The sequence below is a fragment of the Tupaia chinensis genome, unplaced genomic scaffold (assembly GCF_000334495.1).
Source record: "Tupaia chinensis unplaced genomic scaffold, TupChi_1.0 Scaffold000288_2, whole genome shotgun sequence".
Lineage (NCBI taxonomy): Eukaryota > Metazoa > Chordata > Mammalia > Scandentia > Tupaiidae > Tupaia > Tupaia belangeri.
Window position 1 is genome coordinate 4,641,121 of NW_006159773.1, and position 14,453 is coordinate 4,655,573.

Sequence of the window (14,453 nt, forward strand, 5' to 3'; positions counted from 1 at the left end):
CAAAAATATTCATTCGTTTTACACATTATGGGGATCTGCTTAGTAGGAGCTGACTCAACTAGCTTGAGTACTGTTTTTTCCCCTTCACTTGATAGACACTGTGCTCTTCAGTGGATTCAGTCTCTGTAACTAGATCCAGTGTTGGGAGTTAGATGCTGCTTGAGATTGCTGTTTGCTTCTTACTCCGAGCAAACTCAGATGGTCCAGGGATGCTGGATCTCTGCATGCTCTCTTGAAAATGCCAGGAGAACTCTGAATGGGCCCTATTCTGGGTGTGTCTTGGGTAGCCATGCTCTGCCTGGGGCAGCTAAGGTAGGTGTATTGAATCCATAAAACCATGTCAGACTCAAGGGACTTGTTATGTGAATGGCAATCCATGTGTCAAGTTCTCTCTTCACAACCATTTGCTCCTTTCTGCCTCTTCTCCATTTTCAAGGGGAAGGAAACCATGCAGTTGGAAGTGGTGGGGCAGAACTTTAGTCCTTTTCATCTGAGTAGGGAGCTAGCCTTTTGTCACGAGACACAGTCTCCTTGCAGGACAAGGCCCATTCAATTTTAAGAATGTTGTTTACTTATTCAAATTTACTTGCTATTTAATGCATGCGAGCGAATTCAGTTGGTGTTGGTGGTTGTGTGTTGTCATGAAGTGGAGACACATTCATGTTGGAGTCATAAAGCATGAGGAGCAAACAACAAAAAAATAGGGTTGGCCCTGAGGCACAGCAAGAACATGCTGCTCTAAAGAAGTCATATTCCACGGGTCATCCACACAAGTCCCAGTGGGCCCAGCCTGCCTGACACGCCAGGTCCATGTGCAAGTACCTAAGATCTGATGGGCTGGAGGACTAGAGCAAGGGGATTATGGTGTGACCAGACCCTGTGGACAGTAATCCTCTCTCACATGTACTATCATGAATAAAGGGGGAAAAATAGCAAAAATTATGATAACATAAAAAACTAATACCATAATGATAAAAAAAATCACATACCAAAAGCTAGAGTACAAGAAAACATAAATGCCTAGGAAAGTTATAGCTAAAGAATAAGATTCAAGGGAAAAATAGGAGATTTTTGAAATGGTTAGCTCTGGGAATTTTCCACAGAGTATGTGATGTTTAAATTGAATTTTGATGTATAGGGTTGTGAACGTAGTAAAAGGAGAAAGTCCATTTGTGGCAGCAACTAAGAAGCTGCTGTGAAATTCCATTAGACTTTTTTTTAAATTATTTAATTTTATTATTACAATCTTTTTTGTATTACATTGAATCACATATATCTTTACAGTGTATTTCATTTTTTTTTCCAGCACAATTAGCACGTATATCACTCAAGACAAAGACATTACTATCCACATCCTCATCATTAAATAGCTTTTCATCATTTTTTCAGATTATTATTGTTTATTCTCATTTTTTTAAACATTCAATCACAATATATCAGTTGACTTGTATAAAGGATTTACCCAACATGAAATACTTCTCAGACCAGTCCAGTTGAGAATACTACACATGTTATCATCAGCAGGTAATAAGCCATTTCTGTGTCCCACTAATGTCATGCCCCTCTATTTGCTCTTGCTATCCTTCTCTATACTCTTCCCTTCTCCCCCCACCCCCATTCCACATTGTCTTCAGCATTCATAACTATGTTCACTGCTTTTATGCCCTCCAATATTTTGATCTCTAACATAAAGTGTCAGTAGTTGGTATGCATTAAGTGAATCTATACAATATCTTTCTTTCATATCCTGGCTTGCCTCACTCAGCAATAGATCCTCCGTCTTTGACCACTTTCTATCAAATGCCAGGATTTTGGTTTTTTATGGCCGAGTAGTATTCCACAGAGTACATGTGCCACACTTTTTCCATCCATTCATGTTTGTGGACATTTGGGTTGGTTCTATGTCTTAGCAATCTTGAATTGATGTGCAAGCACTTTTCTTACTGAGCATTGTCCTGTCCTTTGGGTAGATACCCAGAATTGGGATTACTGGGTCAAATGGCAGTTCTATTTGTAGATCTTTGAGGAACCTCCATATTGTTTTCCACAGTGGCTGAACCAGTTTACATTCCCACCAAGAGTTTAGGAGAGTTCTCTTTTCCCCACATCCCCACCAATACTTATCACTTTTTGTATTTTTAATCTTCGCCGTTCTGACAGGGGTTAGATGGTATCTCGTGGTTTTAATCTGCACCTCACTTATGATGAGTGATGTTGAACATTTCCACATATGTTTTTTTGACTGTTCATATGTCTTCCTTTGAGAGATTTTTGTTCAGCTCATTTTCCCATTGTTTAATTGGGATAAACTTTTTCTTAAGTAAGCTGCTTGAGTTCCCTATAAATTATGGTTATCAGTCCCTTATGTGAGGTATATTTTACAAAAATATTTTCCCATTCAGAGAGCTGTTGATTTACACTTGTTACTATGTTCTTTGCTGTGCAGAAACTTCGTAATCTGATATCGTCTCACTTGTCTATTTTAGGGATTATTGCCTTTGCTTTGGGAGTCTTATTTAAGTAGTCTTTGCCAAACCCAGTATCTCTCAGAGTTTCCCTGGTGTTTTCCACTAGTAGTTTTATAGTTTGAGGTCTTAGGTTCAGATCATTGATTCAGTTTGAGTTGATTTTTGTTAATAGTGAAAGATGGGGGTTCAGTTTCATCTTTCTGCAGGAGAAAACCCAGTTTTTCCAGGACCATTTAATAAAAAGGTTTTCCTTTCCCAGTGGATTGGTTGGTATGCTTTGTCAAAATCAGTTGACTGTAAGCTTTGGTGTTTATTTCTGGGGTCTCTATTCTATTCCATTGGTCCACATGTCTGTTTTTGTGCCTATACCATACTGTTTTGATGACCACAGCTTTATAGTATATTTTGGGGTCAGGGAGTGATATGCCACCCACTCTACTCTTCTTATGCAGAATTACTTTGGCAATATGAGATCTTTTATGATTCCAGGGAAATTTTATGATTGTTTTTTTCTAGGTCTTTGAAGACTGTCTCTGGTATTTTGATTGGAATTGCATTAAATATGTAGATTAGTTTGGGTAGAATTGCCATTTTGATTATGTTAATTCTTCCAATCAGAAACATGTGATGTCCTTCCACTTTTTTATGTCCTTTTCAATATCTTTTTAAAAATTTTCATAGTTTTCTTTGTAAAGGTCTTTGACTTCCTTACTTCGATTTACCCATAGGTATCTTATACATTTTTTTTTCTGAGAGGTTTTCCGCTATAGGGCACGTGCGCTAGCCAGACAGAGAGAGACATAGAGACAGAAAGCGAGAAATCACCCCCCCCAGGGGGGATGGTCATGCCGCAATCCCTTCTCCTCCATTCTCCTCTTGGGATCTTGGGCACTCATGCACACGCGCCCGGCATGAGTTTTAAGCCACCAGGTCCGGGACATGAACCGCGGTCGACTACGTGGGAGTCCAGCGACATAGCCATTACGCTAACTACTGGTTCCCGGTATCTTATACATTTTGTGGGTATGGTAAAAGAGATTTCTTTCTTCAACTCTACTTCATGCAACTTGTTGTTCATATACAAAAATAATATAGATTTTTTTATGTTGATTTTGTATCCTGCCACTTTACTGTATTCATTTATTACTTTGAGAAATATTTTTGTGGAAATCTTTGGGTCTTCTAAGTATACCATCATGTCACCTGCAAATAAAGATATTTTCAGCTCTTTTTTGCCTATTCAAATGCCTTTTATATTTTTCTCTTTTCTGATTGTATTGGTAAGACTTCCAGCATTATATCAAAAAGTAGTGAAAAAAGTGGGCAGCCTTGTCTAGTACCAGTTTTTAGTGGAAAAGCTTTTAGGTTTCCCCTATTCAGTATAATGTTAGCTATAGGGTTTTTTTATATATGATGTTTATTGTGTTGCAAAATGACCCTCCTATACTAATCTTACTGAAAGTCTTAATCACAAAAGGATGTTTTAGTTTATCAAATGCTTTCTCTGCATCAATTGAAATGATCATATGTTTTTTTTCTTTCTTTCTGTTAATATGGTATATTACATTTATGGTTTTGTGTATGTTGAACCAACCTTGCATCCCTGGCAGAAAGCCTATCTGGTAGTGATGAATAATCTTTGTTATATGTTGTTGGATATGATTTGCAAGTATCTTACTGAGAATTTTTGCATCTATATTCATCAGAGATACTGGTCTGTAGTTTTCCTTTTTTGGAAATGAGGATGATGGAGGCTTCATAAAATGAATTGGGAAGGTTTCTTTCCTTGCAGATCTCTGGACATAATTTGAGTATAATGGGGTAAACTCTTCCTTAAAAGTTTGTAGAATTCAGAAGTGAAGCCATCCGGACCTGGGCTTTTCTTTGTTGGGAGGTTATTTATTACTGATTCAATCTCATGGCTGCTTATGGGTTTATTCAGGTTCTCTATGTCCTCCTGATTCAGTCTTGGTAGAGTATATGCATCCAGGAATTTGTCTATCTCCTCCATGTTCTCTTGTTTGTTGGCATATAGTCGCTCATAGTATCCTCTAATGACATTTTGCATTTCTATTATGTCTGTTGTAATGCTGCCTATTTCATCATGTATTTGATTTATCTGGTTTCTTTCTTCTTTATCAGTCTAGCTAAGGGTGTGTCAATTTTCTTAATCTTTTCAAAGAACCAGCTTTTGCTTTCATTTATTTCCTGTATAGTTCGTTTATTTTCTATTTCATTTATTTCTTCTCAAATATTTATGATTTCTTTTCACCTGGCATTTTTTGTTGTTCTTGTTTTTGTTTTTGAAAAAAAAAAAATCCCTGGGAACCAGCAGTTAGTGTAATGGCTATGTCGCTGGACTCCCACGTAGTCGACTGCGGTTCGCGTCCCAGACCCAGTGGCTTACAACTCACGCCGGGCGCGTGTGCGTGCGTGCCCAAGATCCTGAGAGGAGAATGGAGGAGAAGGGATTGCGGTGTGACCATCCCCCCCTGGGGGGTGATTTCTTGCTCTCTGTCTCTATGTCTCTCTCTGTCTGTCTGGCGAGTGTGCGCGCCCTATAGCGAAAAAAATCTCTCAAAAAAAAAAAAAAAATCCCTGAAGCATGATGTTAGGTTGTCTATTGCCACCTTTCCATCTTTTTCTTATGCGCACTAATTGCTATGAATTTCCCTTTTATGACTGTTTTTTTTTCTGTGTCCCATAGATTGTAGAAACTCCTGTACTCATTATCATTTGTTTCCATAAGTTTTTTTTAAATTTTTATTTCAGACTTAATTTCTTCAGTAGTTAAAAAGTCATCCAGAAGTAGGTTGTTTAGTTTGTGTATTTTCGAGGGTGCTTCTTGAAATTAAAATTGAGTTTAATTCCATCATGGTCAGAGAAGATACTGGATATAGTTTCTATGCCTTTGAATCTGTAAAGGCTTGATTTGTGTCCTATCATACAGTCAGTCTTTGAGAAGGTTCCATGCCAGAGTGAGAAAAACGTGTATTTTGTGGTCTTAGGGTCGAAATTTCTATAGATGTCTGTCAAGCCCATTTGATTTATAGTATCATTTAGGTCCTGTATCTCTTTATTTATTTTTTTGTCTAGATCTGTCTAAAGGAGACAATAGGTTGTTGAGATCCCCAACAGTTCCAGTGTTGCACCCTATCTCTCCTTTTAGCTCCAGCAGTCTCTCCTTCACATATTTAGGTGCTCCTGAGTTGGGTGCATATGTAAGTGTTATGTCTTACTGAATTAGCCCATTTACGATTATATCATGCCCTTCTTTGCCTCTTCTTACAGTCTTTGTCTTGAAACTTATTTTGTCTGAAATCAGTATCGCAACTCCAGCCTTTTTATTTGATTTCCATTTGCATGGAATATATTTTTCCAGCTCTTCACTTTTAGTCTATGTATGTCTTTATCCATAAGGTGTGTTTCTGGTAGAGGCAACAGGTAGAGGGTTTCTGTTTTTCTTTTTTTTAAAAAAAATCCATTCAGCCTGTCTGTGTGTCTTAATTGGAAAATTGAACCCATTAGCATTCAATGTTGTTATCGATATTTCTGAACCTGTTTCTGTCATTAAGTGAGCCATTTTCTTGGTTGTTACTTTGTTATCAAAACTGTCTGTCTGACTTTTTAGTTTTCCTGGTATAGCACTCTCTTTAGAACCTCTTGAAGAGCTAGCCTGGAGTTGGTAAATTCTTTCAGGTTTTGTTTATCTGAGAATTTTTTTTTTTAATCTTTTTTCCCACATGAAGGATAGTCTTGCCAGGTATAGTATTATTGGTTAAAATCATTTTTCATTTAACACTTTGACTGTATTTATCAATTCTTTCTTTGCCTGCATTGTTTCTGACAAGAGGGCCAATGTTAGCCCACTGGGATGACTTTGGTAAGTAACTTATGTTTCTCTCTTGCCAATTTTAGTATCTTGTCTTTGTTTGTAGTTTTGGCCAATCTGGCTATGATGTGTCTTGGAGAGGATCTTCTTGGATGCCGTCTATTTAGGGTCCTATATATTTCTTGGACCTTGCTATTCGAATGCCTCTCTAAGTTTGGAAAATTTTCCTTCCAGGATTTTATGAAATAAATTATCAATGCCCTTATTATTTTCTTCCTCTTCTGGGATACCAGTTATCCAGATGTTGAGGCGCTTGATGGTATCTAGTATTTCTCGTATAATTTCTTCATTTTTCTTGGTTGTTTTCTCTATTTTTTTATATTTTTTCTAGGTCAGAGGTTTTGTTTTCTACATTCGAGATTTGATCTTCTGTGTGATCAAATCTACTTTTAATACTTTCGAGGGAGGTTTTAATTTCCTGTATCACATTCTTCATCCTTAACAATTTCATTTGATTCTTTTTTTATGGTGTCTATTTCTTCATTCAAATAGCGAAAGAACTTCCTCATCTCCTGGAGCTCGTTATCTCTTTTCTCTTGCATCTCAATTAGTTTGGTCACTACAAATATTCTCTATTCCTTGTCTGACATTTCCACAACTTCCATTGTGTTGTCTGTGGGTGATGCAGAATTGATGTCTACCCTTGTAGGAGAGACATTTTGTTGATTGCTCATATTTCTTGTGCCTCTAGGATTGTTCCTAGTCATCTGATGATCTATATATTCATTCCTCAATTATTCAAGGTATCTCTGAGTGTTCAAAGGTATGCAGGAGTAGAAAATTGGTGATCTCTCTTCTGCTCCTCCTCCTGTTGCTCACCACTACGCTGTACTGTTGTCACTGGTCCAGGGTGACCCAAAGTCTTCCCCGTTTCTAAAGAACAGGTGCGACTCCAACTAAGCTGCTGAGCTGGACCAAAGGAAAGATCCAAATCTCCAAAGTGTCCTGAGAGTCCAAAGGCAAGTGGGGAGGGGATGAGCCAAGGCTCCCCGCCGTTAGGACCTGCAGCCACAGGCAGCCTGGTGTCTGGCAAGGCCAAGCACTTGAACCAATATCCACAGATTCCATTAGACTTGATATGACCAAGTTCTAGTACTCGGGTCCTACACAGCACAATCTTGCTTACAGAACATGGCGAGACTATTTCTCTGAAAGGAGCAGTGCATTTTTGTGCCTGACAAACTATATGGAATTTTCCTTTTCATTTTAATTTCTATGTACTTTGTGCTCTATTAAAAGCCTTTGAAGAGCATAATTGAAAATATCATGTGCAACTGAATAAATGAAATATTATTTTGTAACTTTACTAGAAGAGAAGTGATCACTCCCTTCTGACAAATCCATCTTCATTCCATCTGTTCCCATTCATTCATTCTTTCATTCTTTGTTCATTCAGTACACGTGCATTGAACACTAATACCAATTATCTATTAGCATCCTTCTAGTCGCAGGGATATGGTATTGAAAATAAATAGTTTTTACGCTAATATAATGTACATTGTAGGGTAAGCAGTGGTTAAGACACTGGACTCCCACTTTATTGATTGCATTCAAGTCCCAAACCCAGCAGTTTAAAAACCATGCTGAATGCATATGCATGTGTCCACCAAATCCCAGGAGGAGAATGGAGGAGAAGGAAACCCCCCAGGGTGAATGGCCACACCACAGTCCCTTCTCCTCCATTCTCCTCTCAGGATCTTGGGCATGCACACACATATACCCAGCGTGAGTTTTAAGCCACCGGATCCGGGACTCAAACCGCGGTCGATTACTTGGGAGTCCAGCGACATAGCAATTACACTAACTGCTGGTCCCCAGAACTAATATATAGTATATATAATATTTTAAATAAAATGTACATTGTGTTGGGGAGAAGTAGATGATAAAGTAAATATGTGTATATGTAATGTGGCAGGTGGAATAAATACAAAAGAGAACAGTAATAAGATGATCGAAAGATGAGAGGATAGGAAAACAGGGTACACCATTCTATGGGTTACTCTCTAAGAAAAGAAGGAGTGAGTTGTGCCAATATCTCAGAGAAAAAAAACATTCATTCACAGGGAATAGTATAAATGTTCTCAGGTGATCATGAGACTAATATGTTCAAGGAAGCAAGGAGCCCATTGTGGCCTCAACAAAGTGTCATGGCCTTCCTTGATCGTTTGGGTTCTTCTGTTACCTGGTACCAAATGGTATTTTTCTGAAGACTGGGTACACTAAGACAACGCAGGAGACACTTTGGATTTTGAAACTACAAGCATATACTCTTCGCTCGGAATTAATTTACTGAAAGTAATTGAATTAAATCTGCCATTTCATCCTAGAGACCATGACCAAGTCGTCCAAATTACTCTCTCAGATGTTCCATGAGCAATTTTAGAACTTGACTTGTGCTGTATAAGGAAACAGATCAATGTCCTGCAACTATTTATAATTGCTGTATTCATTGATTGATGTGTTAGAATCATAAATAATACTGAAATTTAAAATAGCTTGGCTTTTTTCATTTCTGCAATTTGAATATATATATAACTTTAGTTCATTAATTTGGAGAGATATTTACTAAGGTGTAGGCACTAAAACCCTATGATAGGTGCTGAATTTAATTTAAAACTATTTGAACATCATAGTTTTATTTCTCTATTATGTAGAATAAAATGGGAAAGTAGCATCTTTAGTTTTTAAGGGAAGGCTGTGCTTAGAGATTTCATGGTGATAAAATGTGTGCTAATTTATATTGGAACTCAAAAATCCTACAGAAGGCTGTTCCTAAAATAGTCCCACAGTAATTCTAATTCAGACAGAGAAGAACCCAAGCAGATCCACACCTGCATGAAACATTTAACACAGAGGCTTACCCTCAAGTTCTGACATGGGGGAGAAATTCACAGTGTGAATCAGAATAAATATTACGCAAGCTATTTTTGTCGTTTATTTTTAAAATCAAAATGAAAAATAGTCAGCAATATGGTATTCACAGTATTCAGTTTCTTGCCTTTTCTGATTTATATTAGGCAAAAAAAAATAGGATCTAAAATAGTTTTTTTAGGTATTAAGTTGTACTGCATATATTTGATATTACAGGGAAGAATGTGGATTTTTGAAATGAAAATGCAGATTTAATTAGCATTAATGTCTAGATGTTCTAACACCAACCTGAGTCACATGCCGAAGCTACATACAACAGTGAATATGAGATTAGTAATAATAGAATTCAGAATTAATTATTAAAATCTTCTCAGAGCATTTATCCTGGCTTTGTTGATATTAAATTCTCTTTCCTAGGGCAACCCTTTGTGAATTACAAGTCTTCTGATGAACTTTCCTGTCCCTAATCCCTTCAACCATCTACTTCAACCAAGTCTAATGTTTCCATTGCTACTGAGTTGTAGAATAAGATGGTCCCTTCTAGATAAAATTTTTGTTCTCTTTTCCTAAGTTTATTTATTTATTTCTTCTATGAGAAATAGAGTCACCCCCAACAGGGTCCTCACACCTTGATCCACTCCCAACACCAAACAGCCTGTATAACACAAATGCACAACTGGCATGCACAGAAAGATCCCCCAGGATTCAAACCTGGGACTTTCCCCATATGAGTTCAGTTGCATTTTACTGTGCCACCCCTAGCTGCTGAGTTTTGCCTTTTAATTAATATAAACATGTTTCAAAGGTAGTTTAATAAGTAGAAAAAATGCATTCAAGTCCCAAACCCAGCAGTTTAAAAACCATGCTGAATGCATATGCATGTGTCCACCAAATCCCAGGAGGAGAATGGAGGAGAAGGAAACCCCCCAGGGTGAATGGCCACACCACAGTCCCTTCTCCTCCATTCTCCTCTCAGGATCTTGGGCATGCACACACATATACCCAGCGTGAGTTTTAAGCCACCGGATCCGGGACTCAAACCGCGGTCGATTACTTGGGAGTCCAGCGACATAGCAATTACACTAACTGCTGGTCCCCAGAACTAATATATAGTATATATAATATTTTAAATAAAATGTACATTGTGTTGGGGAGAAGTAGATGATAAAGTAAATATGTGTATATGTAATGTGGCAGGTGGAATAAATACAAAAGAGAACAGTAATAAGATGATTGAAAGATGAGAGGATAGGAAAACAGGGTACACCATTCTATGGGTTACTCTCTAAGAAAAGAAGGAGTGAGTTGTGCCAATATCTCAGAGAAAAAAAACATTCATTCACAGGGAATAGTATAAATGTTCTCAGGTGATCATGAGACTAATATGTTCAAGGAAGCAAGGAGCCCATTGTGGCCTCAACAAAGTGTCATGGCCTTCCTTGATCGTTTGGGTTCTTCTGTTACCTGGTACCAAATGGTATTTTTCTGAAGACTGGGTACACTAAGACAACGCAGGAGACACTTTGGATTTTGAAACTACAAGCATATACTCTTCGCTCGGAATTAATTTACTGAAAGTAATTGAATTAAATCTGCCATTTCATCCTAGAGACCATGACCAAGTCGTCCAAATTACTCTCTCAGATGTTCCATGAGCAATTTTAGAACTTGACTTGTGCTGTATAAGGAAACAGATCAATGTCCTGCAACTATTTATAATTGCTGTATTCATTGATTGATGTGTTAGAATCATAAATAATACTGAAATTTAAAATAGCTTGGCTTTTTTCATTTCTGCAATTTGAATATATATATAACTTTAGTTCATTAATTTGGAGAGATATTTACTAAGGTGTAGGCACTAAAACCCTATGATAGGTGCTGAATTTAATTTAAAACTATTTGAACATCATAGTTTTATTTCTCTATTATGTAGAATAAAATGGGAAAGTAGCATCTTTAGTTTTTAAGGGAAGGCTGTGCTTAGAGATTTCATGGTGATAAAATGTGTGCTAATTTATATTGGAACTCAAAAATCCTACAGAAGGCTGTTCCTAAAATAGTCCCACAGTAATTCTAATTCAGACAGAGAAGAACCCAAGCAGATCCACACCTGCATGAAACATTTAACACAGAGGCTTACCCTCAAGTTCTGACATGGGGGAGAAATTCACAGTGTGAATCAGAATAAATATTACGCAAGCTATTTTTGTCGTTTATTTTTAAAATCAAAATGAAAAATAGTCAGCAATATGGTATTCACAGTATTCAGTTTCTTGCCTTTTCTGATTTATATTAGGCAAAAAAAAATAGGATCTAAAATAGTTTTTTTAGGTATTAAGTTGTACTGCATATATTTGATATTACAGGGAAGAATGTGGATTTTTGAAATGAAAATGCAGATTTAATTAGCATTAATGTCTAGATGTTCTAACACCAACCTGAGTCACATGCCGAAGCTACATACAACAGTGAATATGAGATTAGTAATAATAGAATTCAGAATTAATTATTAAAATCTTCTCAGAGCATTTATCCTGGCTTTGTTGATATTAAATTCTCTTTCCTAGGGCAACCCTTTGTGAATTACAAGTCTTCTGATGAACTTTCCTGTCCCTAATCCCTTCAACCATCTACTTCAACCAAGTCTAATGTTTCCATTGCTACTGAGTTGTAGAATAAGATGGTCCCTTCTAGATAAAATTTTTGTCCTCTTTTCCCAAGTTTATTTATTTATTTCTTCTATTCTCTTTTCCTAAGTTTATTTATTTATTTCTTCTATGAGAAATAGAGTCACCCCCAACAGGGTCCTCACACCTTGATCCACTCCCAACACCAAACAGCCTGTATAACACAAATGCACAACTGGCATGCACAGAAAGATCCCCCAGGATTCAAACCTGGGACTTTCCCCATATGAGTTCAGTTGCATTTTACTGTGCCACCCCTAGCTGCTGAGTTTTGCCTTTTAATTAATATAAACATGTTTCAAAGGTAGTTTAATAAGTAGAAAAAATTCCCAAATTTTATATTCTATTTCATTTTTATTTTGATCATCTTTCATATTTTTTCTTTTATCAAAAAATATATATTAGAACATAATTTTTATTAGTGTATATAGTAACTTAGGTCATTTGTGCTTCTATAACAAAATTTCTGAGGTTGAGTAATTTACAAAGAACAGAAATTTATTCCCTCACAGTTCGAGAGTCTAGAAAATCAAAGGTCAGGGCACCACCAACTTTGGTGTCTGGTGAAGATTTTGATGTCTGCTTCCAAGATGGCACCTTGAACACTGTGTCCTTACATGCTAATCTATTCATGAGCATTCTACCCTTATGACTTAATCATCTCCTTAAAGCCCTACTTTTTTTTTTTTGAGAGGTTTTTGCTATAGGGCGCGTGCGCTCGCCAGAAAGACAGAGAGAGACATAGAGATAGAAAGCGAGAAATCACCCCCCACGGTGGATGGTCATGTCACAATCCCTTCTCCTCCATTCTCCTCTTGGGATCTTGGGCACACATGCACATGTGCCTGGCGTGAGTTTAAGCCACCGGGTCTGGGACTCAAACTGCAGTCGATTACATGGGAATCCAGCGACAGAGCCATTACCCTAACTGCTGGTCCCAAAGAACTACTTTTTAAAACGGGTTGAATAGCCCTTATTTGAAACACTTGGGACCCAAGTGTTTGGATTGGGGATTTTTCTGAGTTTTGGAATATGGTATTTGCATATGTGTAATGAAGTATCTCAAGAATGGGATCCAAGTCTAAACACAAAATTCATTTATTTTTACATATAGTCATAGCTTGGATTTGGTTCCAGACCACTGCAATAAAAAATTTTCAGGAAGGCAAGTCACATGAATTTTTTTTGTTTCCCAATGCACATAAAAGTTGTGTTTACACTATGATTTAGTCTGAGTAGACTACTGCATACCATGTAATAGTATTATGTCTGACTATATATATATATATATGTATGTGTGTGTGTGTGTGTGTGTGTGTATACATATATATATGCCTTCAATTAAAAATACTTTATTGATAAAAAATGCCAAAGATCTTCTGAATCCTCAGCATTTCATAATCTTTTTGTGGGCAGAGGGTCACACCTCAGTGTTGATGGCTGTTAACTGATCAGAATGGTGGTTACCAAAGGTTGGGTGGTTGTGGAAATCTCTTAAAAATAAGACAACAGTGGGACCAGCAGTTAGCGTAATGGCTATGTCGTTGAATTCCCATGTAGTCAACCGCAGTTTGAATCCCGGACCCGGTGGCTTAAACTTATGCCAGGTGCGTGTGTGTATGTGCCCAAGATCCCGAGAGGAGAATAGAGGAGAAGGGATTGCATCATGGCTATTCCCCCTGGGGGTTGATTTCTCCCTTTCTGTCTCTCTCTCTGATTCGGGTGGGTCGCACGCCCCCAAAGCAAAAACCCCCCCAAAAAAAAAAAAAAAAAAAAAGACAACAGTGATGTTTGCTGCATTAATTAACTCTTCCTCTCACAAAAGATTTCTGTGTTATATGCAGTATTACTTAAAACATTTTTTTCCCACAGTAGAACTTCTTTAAAATTTGGAGTCAATCTTCTTAAATCCAGTCACTGATTTTCAAGTATGTTTATATAGCAGTATAAATCGTTTGTGATCATTTCAATAGTGTTTCCAGCATCTTCATTAGGAACATATTCCATCTCAAGGAACCATATTTTTGTTCATCCATAAGAAGCAAGTCCTCATCCATTAAAGTTTTATCATGAGATTACAGCAATTCAGTCATATCTTTAGGCCAAACTTATAATGTTAGTTCTTTCGCTGTTTTTATCACATCTGCAGTTACTTTCTCTACTAAAGTCTTGTACCCTTCAAAGTTATCCATGAGTGGGACCAGCAGTTAGCGTAATGGCTGTGTCGCTGGACTCCCACGTAGTCAACCGCAGTTCGCTTCCTGGACCCAGTGGCTTAAATCTCACGCCGGGCGCGTGTGTGTGCATGCCCAAGATCCCGAGAGGAGAATGGAGGAGAAGGGATTGTGGCGTGGTCATCCCCCCTCGGGAGTGATTTCTCGCTTTCTGTCTCTTTCTGTCTGTCTGGTGAGCGCACGTGCCCTATAGCAAAAACCTGTCAAAAAAAAAAAAAAAGTTATCCATGAGGACTAAATTAACTTCTTTCAAACTCCTGTTAGTTGGTATTTTGACTATGTCCCATGAATCACAAAT

General features: G+C 37.5%; 1 protein-coding gene across 2 annotated transcripts in view; it reads left to right on the forward strand.

Moving 5' to 3' along the window:
- The window catches only part of PREX2 (phosphatidylinositol-3,4,5-trisphosphate dependent Rac exchange factor 2), a gene marked incomplete in the record, with an annotated part of 373,689 nt that overhangs the window by 311,471 nt on the left and 47,765 nt on the right, over window positions 1–14,453 (forward strand).